Source organism: Ursus maritimus, unplaced genomic scaffold (assembly GCF_017311325.1).
Source record: "Ursus maritimus isolate PB19 unplaced genomic scaffold, ASM1731132v1 scaffold_19, whole genome shotgun sequence".
In the NCBI taxonomy this organism is placed as follows: Eukaryota; Metazoa; Chordata; class Mammalia; order Carnivora; family Ursidae; genus Ursus; species Ursus maritimus.
The window spans coordinates 40,759,268-40,770,466 of record NW_024424341.1 but is presented as its reverse complement, the minus strand read 5'-3'; the positions used below and the strand labels follow the sequence as shown (position 1 = coordinate 40,770,466).

Sequence of the window (11,199 nt, the reverse complement as noted above, 5' to 3'; positions counted from 1 at the left end):
GTCCCCACCCACAGTGCATGGAGATTTCTCTCTCTCCACATCCGGGCCACACTTGATACTTCTTGTCTTTGTGATTCTAGTCATTCTGACCGTGTGGGGTGACATCTCGTTGTGGTTTTGACGTGCGTTTCCCTGATGATGAGTGATGTCGAGCATCTTTTCATGTGTCTGTTGGCCATCTGTGTCTCTTCCTTGGACAAATGTCTGTTCCTGTCTTCTGCCCATTTAGTCAGATCATTTGGGGGTGTTTTGGTGTTGAGTTGTGTAAGGTTTTTATATATTTTGGATATTAACCTCTTACTAGCTATATCATTTGCAAATATCGTCTTCCATTCAGTAGGTTGTCTTTTTTTGTTGTTGATGGTGTCCTGCTGCGCAAAACCTTTTTCTTTTGATGTCGCCCCAGTGGTTTAATTGTGTTTTTATTTCCCTTGCCTCAGGAGGAGAAGTTCTTTTCCTCTGGCACTGCCCCAATCAATTGTTTTTTGGGGTTCTCGGCCAGATACCCCAAGAGCTCCGACACCCCAAGTTGGGTCTGGACCGGCTTGTAACCAGCAGAGCCGAGAAGGAAAGTCTACGTGGAGAAAAACAGCTGAGGCCCCCAAGCCCAGGTGAGCAGCGTTTCCCTTCGGTAGGGAACCCGGGCATCCAGAGCCTACCTCGGTCAATGAAAGGGAGCGACAGCTGGCCCCTCCCTGGTGGGCGGGACTTTCCCTTCCCGCTTCCGGGTTTGTTTGCTTGGGGAAGGGGTCCAGGAGGCTTGCAGACTTGGTGTCAGGGCTGGTGAGTCACCGTTCTTGCCAATTCGCTTCTTTCGATTTTAAAATCCTGTTGTTGACGTTGTTACTGAAATGCTCCGGTTTTCTTAATTTTTTCACGCCGTCTTTCTGAAGCGGAAACTCGTGCTTGTGGCCTTGCCGCGGACGCGGTCCCGTCGGCGCATGCGCGGTTAGATTCCGGTGTTCAGGGTGAGCGCGGCCCCTCCCCTCCCGGGGACGCTGGGCGGGGTGAGAAGGCGCTGGCCCTCGGCTTGGGCTGCGTGTCGGTCGTGCGGGGGAACCGTGAGAAGGCGTGGGTTCCTGCGTGCACCTTCCAGTGTTTCTTGTTTAACAAGTGCGGGTGTTTCTGGGCTTTGGCACTGTAAGAACAAAAACCAAAACCCCCTCGGAAACAGCAAAACTAAAAGCACCAGATCAGTACAACGGTTTTTCGTGAGAGCTTATCGTGCATTTCAGAATGGTGTGCGAGCTGCTGTGACGCTCGGCGCGTGACCTCCCAGGATGGCCTGGAAAGTGACAACTAAGACGGGGTTTATCTTCACACCGGTTGGTGACTACAGGGGGGTGTGGACAACGGGGTGGTTTCAGAGTGATCACCTCACACATTTTTAGGAAGACGGCTGAATTTCTTAACTTGCATTTTTTTCTTGATACGTAATTAACACGCACTGTTGTATTAGTGTCAGGTGTGCGATACTGAACAGTTGTGACACTCGGTGCTCACCGCGCGTGCAGTCACCGTCTGTGCAGAGACGTCTAAGAAAGAACCGAAGTTTCACTTATGTTCTTGAAATAAGGTGGATTTAGTTTTGCTAATGTGGTTTAAGTGGTTTCTGTTAAGGGAATTTCTTTTTAAAAAATTATATTTTATGATGAGCACTGGGTATTATATGCGACTGATAATTTATCTAACAAGACACCAGAAACTAATGATGTACTGTAAGTTGGTAATGGAATTTAAAGTTTTTAATTCCAGTTAACATACAGTGTAATTAGTTTCAGGTGTGTGATATAGTCATTTAATACTTGCGTAGCACACCCTGTGCTCCTCCTGACAGGTGCCCTCCTTAGTCCCCATCACCTGTTTCATCCGTCCCTCCACCCCCTCCTCTCTGGTAACCAGCAGTTCTCTATCATTAAAAGTCTGTTTCTTGCTTTGCCTCTCTCTTTTTTGCGCCTTGGCTCATTTGTTTTGTTTCTTAAATTCCACGTGGGAGTGAGATCATACGATAATTGTCTTTCTCTGACTGGCTTATTTCACCTAGTATTATACGCTTTAGCTCCAACCACATTCCGGGAAATGGCAAGATTTCATTCTTTCTTATAGCTGAGTAGTATTCCATTGTGTATCTACACCCCGTCCTCTCCATCCATTCATCAGTCTGTGGCCATTTGGGCTCTTTCCATAGTTTGGCTATTGCAGATAATGCTGCTATAAACATGGGGGTACATGATCCCCCTTTGAATCTGTAGTTTTGTGTTCTTTGGGGTAAATACCCAGCAGTGCAATTGCTGGATCTATTGTTAACTTTCTGAGGAACCTTCACACTGTTTTCCAGAGCGGCTGCACCAGTTTGCATTCCCACCGACAGTGTAGGAGGGATCCCCTTTCTCCACATCCTCTCCAACATTTGTTGTTTCCTGTTTTCTTAATTTTTGCCATTCTAACTGGTGTAAGGTGGTAGCTCATTGTGGCTTTGATTTGAATTTCCCTGATGGCTAATGATGTTGAACATTTTTCATGTGTCTGTTAGCCATTCGTATGTCTTCATTGGAAAAGTGTCTGTTCATATCTTCTGCCCATTTTTTGATTTGATTATTTGTTTTTTGGGTGTTGAATTTGATAAGTTCCTTATAGATCTTGGATACCAGTCTTTTATCTGTAGAGTCATTAGCAAATATCTTCTCCCAACACTGTCCCTGTCATTTTGAATGACTTCAATTCCTATGTGGATGATCTTTTCTAGAACTTGGCTTCTCATGTTTGACCCCTATTTCTCTAATCATTTCATCCCTGCCCATTCTTGGGCATAGACCATCCGGATCTAACCTTAGAGCCTGCCTAATAGAGCTACAAGGTAATTTTAAATCTTTGAGATGCCACATTAAAAAGGTTAAAAAAACGGGCAAAATTAATTTCGGTAGTATATCTTAACATATCAAATTATATCAATACATAATTGGTATCAAAAAACAGAAACAGACCCATAATTGCAGAGAACAGACTGGTGTGGTTTCCAGAGAGGGGAGGTGGGTGGCAAGATGAGCAGAAGGGGGTGAAGGGGAGTGGGAGAGACAGGCTCCCAGTTATGGAATGAATGAGTCACAGGGATGAAAGAGTATATGGCCCGTGATCTTGGAATAGCATTGTCTGGTAACAGATGGCAGCTATACTTGTAGTAAGCACAGCATAATCCATAGACTTGTTGAATCACTATGTCGTACGCCTGAAACATAACACTCACTGTATATCAACTATGCTTCAATGAAAAATAATGGTAAAAACTTTAATGATATTTTACCTTCTTTTTGAAGGGTACTAAGTCTTCAGAATCCAGAATGTATTTTACATTTATAGAACATCTCTACTCTGGGGTGCCTGGGTGGCTCAGTTGGTTAAGCGTCTAGATTCTTCAGCTCAGGTCATGATCCCAGGGTCCTGGGATTGAGCCCCTCATCGAGCTCCCTGCTCAGCGGGGAGTCTGCTTCTCCCTCTGCTTCTGCCGGCCACTTCCCATGCTTGGGCTTTCTCTCTCTCTCTCTCTCTTTCTCTCTGACAAATAAATAAAATCTTTCTTTTAAATGAACATCTCTACTCTGGTACTAAATTTTCTTTAAGATTTTTGTCAGAGCACAAGCAGGGGGAGTGACAGAAGAGCAAGAAGCAGACTCCCTACTGGGCAGGGAGCTCGATGAGGGACTCAATCCCAGGACCCTGGGATCATGGACCTGAGCCAAAGGCAGACGCTTAACTGACTGAACCACCCAGGCCCCTCCCCCCCCTTTTTTTGATTTGTCAGAGAGTGGTACTAAATTTTCATCGTAGACGCTTGATTTTTTGGCCATATAAGATCTACAATTAAAAATGTTGATTTATGGACGCCTGGGTGGCTCAGTTGGTTAAGCGTCTGCCTTCAGCTCAGGTCATGATCCCAGGGTTCTGGAATCGAGTCCTGCATCGGGCTCCCTGCTCAGTGGGGAGTTTGCTTCATGCTCTGCCTGTCACTCCCTCTGCTTGTGCTTTCTCTCTGTCTCTCTCTTTCTCTCTCTAATAAATAAAATCTTTTAAAATATGGATTTATATACATTAGAATGTTTCAAAGTCCTCCTAAACTTATTCTCTGTCCACTCATTGTGTGGGTTCTCATCCGTTCCGTGGCATTAAGTAGGTTTGTAGGCTGAAGACTCCCAGATGTGGGTTTACAAGCACACATGCCTCCTGCTCTGAGACCCCTACCAAACCAACTTCTCGATGTCTCTATTTTGGTATAGGCATTGCAAATCCAATGTGTCTTGGTGTGGACACGGTATTTAGGGCTGCAATCATGATGCATCCGTCTGGCCACGTCCTGCTCCCTTTGCTGCTCTGCATGGAAGACCAAGTCCCTAGCATCGCTCCTCTGAACTCTTCCAGTACCCTCCTACAGGTTCTCCCTGTCCCCACCTTTGCCTGCTACGTGGAAGAGAGAGTAGAAGGGCAACTTCAGTTTTCAATTTAAGTCCCATCGTGCCACTCTTCTGCCATCTGACCCCCAACCTTCAATGGCGTCCAGTCTCATTCAAAACAAAATGCGTCTTTTCACCATGGGTGGCCCTGGTTAACCCTGTCCCCTGTCTTCCACTCCTCTCCTGTTTACCTACTGCACTTGTTGCGGGACTTCGAACCACCAGGCCTACTCCTGCCTCAGAGCCTTTCAGTTAATTCCGGTACCACAACTTCTCTTCCCCTGGAGGTTGAGTGCGCCATCGCTCAAACGGCTGCTGAACGCCACCTTATTGGTACTTCTCCCCCGACCACTCCATGTACAGCTAGAATGTCTCCTCCCCTTTCTCTCTAGTTCACCCCGATTGACTTTTTAAAAAAATTTCAATATTTACATATTTGTTTGTTCTTATGGTCAATTGATTTTTTTTTTTTTTTTTTTTTTTAGTGTTTGTATAGGACTGACCATCTGCTAGAAACGTTACACGTTTGGTCATTGTTTTTTTAATTTAAATTAGCCAGCACCTAGAACATGATTAGTTTCAGATGTAGAGCTCAGTAATCATCAGCTGCATGTAACACCCAGTGCTCATCACGTCATGTGCCCTCCCCAATGCCCATCACGCAGTTATCCCAGCTCCCCACCCACGGCCCCTCCAGCAACCTGTTGGGTTCCCAGAGTCTCTCATGGTTTGTCTCCCTCTCTGATTTTTTTCCCATTCAATTCTCCCTCCCTTTCCCTATCATCCTCTGCAGTGTTTCTTACATTCCACATGTGAGTGAAACCACATAATTGTCTAAAAATGATTTATTTGGCTCCGCATAATACCCTCCATTTCCATCCATGTGGATGCAGATGGTAAGTATTCATCCTTTCCGGTGGCGGAGTAATACTCTACTGTATACGTAAACCACGTCTTTATCCATTCACCCATCGAGGGACATCTCCACTCTCCCCACAGTTGGGCTACTGTGGACATTGCTGCTGTGAACATTGGGGTGCAGGTGCCCCTTCACTACATCTGAATCTTTGGGGTAAATACCTAAGAGTGTAATTGCTGGCTCATAGAATAGCCCTATTTTTAGCTTCTTAAGGAATCTCCACACTGTTTTCCAGAGTGGCTGCACCAGCTTGCACTCCCACCAACAATGTAAGAGGGATCCCCTTTCTCCACATGCTCGCCAACATCTGTTGTTTCCTGACTTGTTAATTAGCCATTCTGACGGCTGTGAGGTGGTATCTCATTGTGATTTCGATTTGTATTTCCCTGACGCCAAGTGATGTGGAGCATTTTTTCATGTGTCTGTTGGCCATTTGTTAGGTTGTCTTTGGAGAAATGTCGGTTCATGTCTTCTGCCTGTTTCTTGACTGGATTATTTTTTGAGGGCGTTGAATCTGAGAAATTCTTTATAGATCTTGGATACCAGCCCTTTATCTGTAATGTCATTTGTAAAGATCCTCTCCCAGTCCGTAGGCTGCCTTTTAGTTTTGTTGACTGTTTCCCTTGCTGTGCAGAAGTTCTTATCTTGATGAAATCCCAGTAGTTCATTTTTGCCTGTTTCCCTTGCCTTTGGAGATGTGTCTAGCAGGAAGTTGCTGTGGCCAAGGTCACAGAGGTTGCTGCCTGTGTTCTCCTCTAGGATTTTGATGGATTCCTGTCTCACATTTAGGTCTTTCATCCATTTTGAGTTTATCTTTGTGTATGGTGTGAGAAAATGGTCCAGTTCCATTCTTCTAAATGTGGCTGTTCAATTTTCCCAACACCATTTGTTGACGAGACTGTCCTTTTTCCATGGGATTTTCCTGCTTTGTCGAAGATTAGTTGACTATAGAGTTGAAGGTCCATTTCTGACTTGTCTATTCTGTTCCATTGATCTATGTGTCTCTTTTTGGGCCAGTGCCATACTGTCTTGATGATGACAGCTTTGTAATAGAGCTTGAAGTCCGGAATTGTGTTGCCACCAGCTTGGTTTTCTTTTTCAACATTCCTCTGGCTATTCGGGGTCTTTTCTGGTTCCATACCAATTTTAGGATTGTTTGTTCCAACTCTGTGAAAAATGTCGATGGTATTTTGATAGGGATTTCATTGAATGTGTTGATTGCTCTGGGCAGCACAGACATTTTAACAATATTTATTCTTCCAACCCCTGAGCGTGGGATGTTTTTCTATTTCTTTGTATCTTCCTCCATTTCTTTCATAAGTGTTCTGTAGTTTTTAGAGTACAGATCCTTTACCTCTTTGTTTAGGTCTATTCCTAGGTATCTTATGGTTTGGGTGCAATTGTAAATGAGATCGACTCCTTAATTTCTCTTTCTTCCATCTCATTGTTGGTGTATAGAAATGCAACTGATTTCTGTGCATTGATTTCATATCCTGCCACGTTGCTGAATTGCTGTATGAGTTCCAGCAGTTTTGGGGTGAGTCTTTAGGGTCTTCCCCATAAAGTATCATGTCATCTGCAAAGAGTGAGAGTTTGACTTGTTTGTTGATTCGCACATCTTTTATTTATTTTTGTTGTCTGATTGCAGAAGCTAGGACTTCTAATATGATGTTGAACAACAGTGGTGGGAGTGGACATCCCTGCCGTGTTCCTTGGCCATTTATTTCTACCCACTGGAATCCATCCTGTTTCTTTTGGGTTTTGCTGTATCCTAGGAACCTAGCACAGCGCCTGGAGTACGGTAGACAATAGTTGTTGGTTGAATGTACAACGGTCAGCGAAGTCCTCATTGGAGAAGTGCCCTGTAAGAGCCAGGCTGAATGAAGTGAGGTAGATAACCATGCGGATATCTGGAAAAACACGTTAAGCAGAGATGGGGGCAAGAGCAGAGGTGCTACAGCAGGAATGTGCTTGGAGGAGTTGAGGAAGAATGAGGAGAGCAGGGAGGGTGGCGTAGAGGGAGCCATGAGTGGGGAGTTAGACAAAGTTGGTGGTCAAGAGCCAGATCATGGAGGACACCATAGGCTGTAGGGGGAACCGGAAGTCATTGTAAAGGCGATGGCAAGCTCAGTGGTCTTGATCAGGGGGGTTGCTTGAGGCCTGACTCAGATCTCTGACTCACAGTACTGGGTGCTGTGGAGGGTGGATCCACTCACAACCCTTCTCGAATCTTCAAATGTACCCAAATGTGAACTTTGAGAACGGGTGGAGGGCAAGAGTAGAAGCAGGGGATCCATTTATTGCCTGTTTGAAGTAGTTGTTCTGACTTGGTTGGGGCTAGTTTTACCCAAAGGGGGGGGGCTTGAAAACCCGGGCACCCTCACTTTGCATGAATTCCTCTTACAGTCTGACGAGATGGAAGCTGCAAGCTGGTGCACGTGAGGAAATCGCCTCCCTCCTCCTTAGCAGCAAGAAACTGAAAAAGTGACCTTATTTAAGAACCTGCTGAATACTGGTGGGATGCAAATACCGTGTGATGCTTTGCTCCGTCCAGATTGTTCTCTTGAGTCACGGGTGCAAGTCAGTTTAGACAAGCCATCACGCATCTCTGACTTGAGTACGTGGTCAGAACACACCTGAAGGGAAAGCACAGCACAGCCTAGTAGCTGACGGCATGTATTTGGGGCCAGACACAGCTGGGTGTGATTCTGGGTGGACAACTGTTGCACCGCGGCGTTGGCCCAATTCTCTGTAGAGCTTTTCAACTTGCACTTCACGGTCGGGGGAATGAGGTCACAGCACTCTGAACCTTACGGTTTTCAGTTAAGTGTGGAAGTTCCAGACTCACCTGGGCCATAGCAACTGACTCGATAAGAGCAAGGAACTTCTAATTACTTTAACAGTAAGCGACTGTGCCAGGTGTCATGTCAGATGTGATGTTACTGAGAACACAAGGAAGAAAGCCCAGAAAAGGAGGTTTGTTACCTATGTTTTCCAGTCTTTCAAGATGGCAGACAGTGACTTTGTCTTGTGTTTTTCTCATTTGTTCCAATTATATCAGATCTTTTTCTCCATTCTGGAGCAGTTGCTAGAAAAACAGAATATTTCAGATGGTTGAGCTATGGCAGAAGATGGAGATACGTAGCAAGCGTAAGGGATAAAACTACAAAAAGGTGGAGATTGGCAGGAATAGTCAGAAAACAAAACAGCATGAGTAGCTCAATATATGATTGAAGACTAGCTTTTATTTTTTTAGAACTCACTAGATTTCAACACATGACAACTAGAACTAAACTCTTTATTTTATAAAAAATTTTTATTATATTGTTAGTCACCATACAGTACATCCCTAGTTTTTGATGCAATGTTCCATGATTCATTACTTGCGTATAACACCCAGTGCTCCATGCAATACGTGCCCTCCTTACTACCCATCACCGGCCTATCCCATCCCCCAACCCCTCTCCTCTGAAGCCCTCAGTTTGTTTCCTGGAGTCCATAGTCTCCCATGGTTCATCACCCCCTCTGTTTCCCCCTCTTCATCTTTCCCTTCCTTCTCCTAATGTCCTCCCTGCTATTCCTTATGTTCCACATATAAGTGAAACCATATGATAATTGTCTTTCTCTGCTTGACTTATTTCACTTAGCGTAATCCCGTCCAGTCTCATCTATATCGATGCAAATGGTGGGTAATCATCCTTTCTGATGGCTGAGGAATATTCCATTGTATATATGGACCAAATCTTCTTTATCCATTCGTTTGTTGAAGGGCATCTCAGCTCCTTCCACAGTTTGGCTATTGTGGATAATGCTGCTATGAACATTAGGGTGCATATGGCCCTTCTTTTCGCTATATCGATATCCTTGGGGTAAATACCCAGGAGTGCAATTGCTGGATCATAGGGTAGCTCTATTTTTAACTTTTTGAGGGACCTCCACACTGTTTTCCAAAGTGGCTGCACCAACTTGCATTCCCACAGCAGTGTAAGAGGGACCCCTTTCTCCACATCCTCTCCAACATTTGTTGTTTCCTGCCTTGTTATTTTTTGCCATTCTAACTGGAGCAAGGTGGTATCTCAATGTGGTTTTGATTTGAATTTCCCTGGTGGCTAATGATTTTGAAAATTTTTTCATGTGTCTGTTAGCCATTCATATGTCTTCATTGGAAAAGTGTCTGTTCATATCTTCTGCCCATTCTTTGAATTGATTATTTGTTTGTTTTTTGGGTGTTGAGTTTGAGAAGTTCTTTGTAGATCTTGGATACCAGCCCTTTATCTGTAGAGTCATTTGCAAATATCTTCTCCCATTCCGTGGGTTGCCTCTTTGTTTTGTTGACTGTTTCCTTGGCTGTGCAGAAGCTTTTTATCTTGATGAAGTCCCAAAAGTTCACTTTTGCTTTTGTTTCCCTTGCCTTTGGAGATGTGTCATGAAAGAGTTGCTGTGGCCGATGTCGTAACGGTTGCTGCCCATGCTGTCCTCTAGGATTTTGATGGATTCCTGTCTCACATTGAGGTCTTTCATCCGTTTGGAGTTTATCTTTGTGTATGGTGTGAGAGAGTGGTCAAGATTCATTCTTCTGTGTATTGCTGTCTGATTTTCCCAGCACCATTTATTGAAGAGACTGTCTTTTTTCCATTGGATTTTTTTCTGCTTTGTCAAAGATTAGTTGACAGAAGGGGGAATGAACCACAAGAGACTATGGACTCTGGGAAACAAACTGAGGGCTTCAGAGGGATGGGGGGGTGGGGGATGGGCTAGCCCAGTGATGGGTAGTAAGGAGAGCATGTATTGCATGGAGCACTGGGTGTTATACGCAAACAATGAATCATGGAACCCTACATCAAAAACTAATGATGTAGTGTATGGTGACTAACATAACATAATAACAATTTTTTTAAAAATTAGTTGACCATAAAGTTGAGGGTCCATTTCTGGGTTCTCTATTCTGTTCCATTGGTCTATGTGTCTGTTTTTGTGCCAGTACCATGCTGTCTTTGTGATCACAGCTTTGTAGTACAGCTTGAAATCCGCATTTTGATGCTCCCAGCTTTGTTTTTCTTTTTCAACATTTCCTTGGCGATTCAGGGTCTTTTCTGGTTCCACATGAATTTTAGGATCGCTTATTCCAGCACTTTGAGAAATGGCATTGGTATTTTAATCGAGTTGGTGTTGAAAGTACAAATTACTCTGGGTAGCATAGACATCTTAACTATGCTTATTCTTCTGATCCATGAGCATGGAATGTTTTTCCATCTTTTTGTATCTTCTTCAATGTCTTTCAGGAGCGATCTGTAGTTTCTAGAATATAGATCCTTTACCCCTCTGGTTAATTCCGAGATATCATATGATTTTTGGTGCTATTGTAAATGGAATCGATTCCCTGATTTCTCTTTCTTCAGTCTCCTTGTTTGTGTATAGAAATGCAACTGATTTCTGTACATTGATTTTTGAATCCTGCCACATTACTGAATTGCTGTATGAGTTCTAATAATTTGGGGGTGGAGTCTTTTGGGTTTTCCACATAACGTATCATGTCATCTGTGAAGAGAGAGTTTGAGTTCTTCTTTGCCAATTTGAATACATTTTATTTTTTGTTGTTGTTGTTGTTGTCTGATTGCTGTTGCAAGGACTTCTCGTACTATGTTGAACAATAGTGGCGAGAGTGGGCATCCTTGTCGTGTCCCTGGTCTTAAGGGAAAGGCTCTTAGCTTTTCCCCATTGAGAATGATATTGGCTGTGGGCTTTTCATAGATGGTTTTTATGACAAGTAGGTAAAATTTGATCTCATATCTACATCTTTTTTATTTGTTTCCTATTGGATTTTTTGGATAGATT

General features: G+C 43.9%; 1 long non-coding RNA gene across 2 annotated transcripts in view; it reads left to right on the top strand.

The window, feature by feature from the left end:
• Positions 1-1,020: 1,020 nt before the first annotated feature.
• LOC121103456 overlaps positions 1,021-11,199 on the top strand; it is a 29,493-nt gene continuing 19,314 nt past the window's right edge. For both annotated transcript variants that reach the window (XR_005835679.1, XR_005835678.1), the window contains exon 1: positions 1,021-1,309. This is a non-coding gene — a long non-coding RNA (uncharacterized LOC121103456). The remainder of the gene's footprint in view (positions 1,310-11,199) is intronic.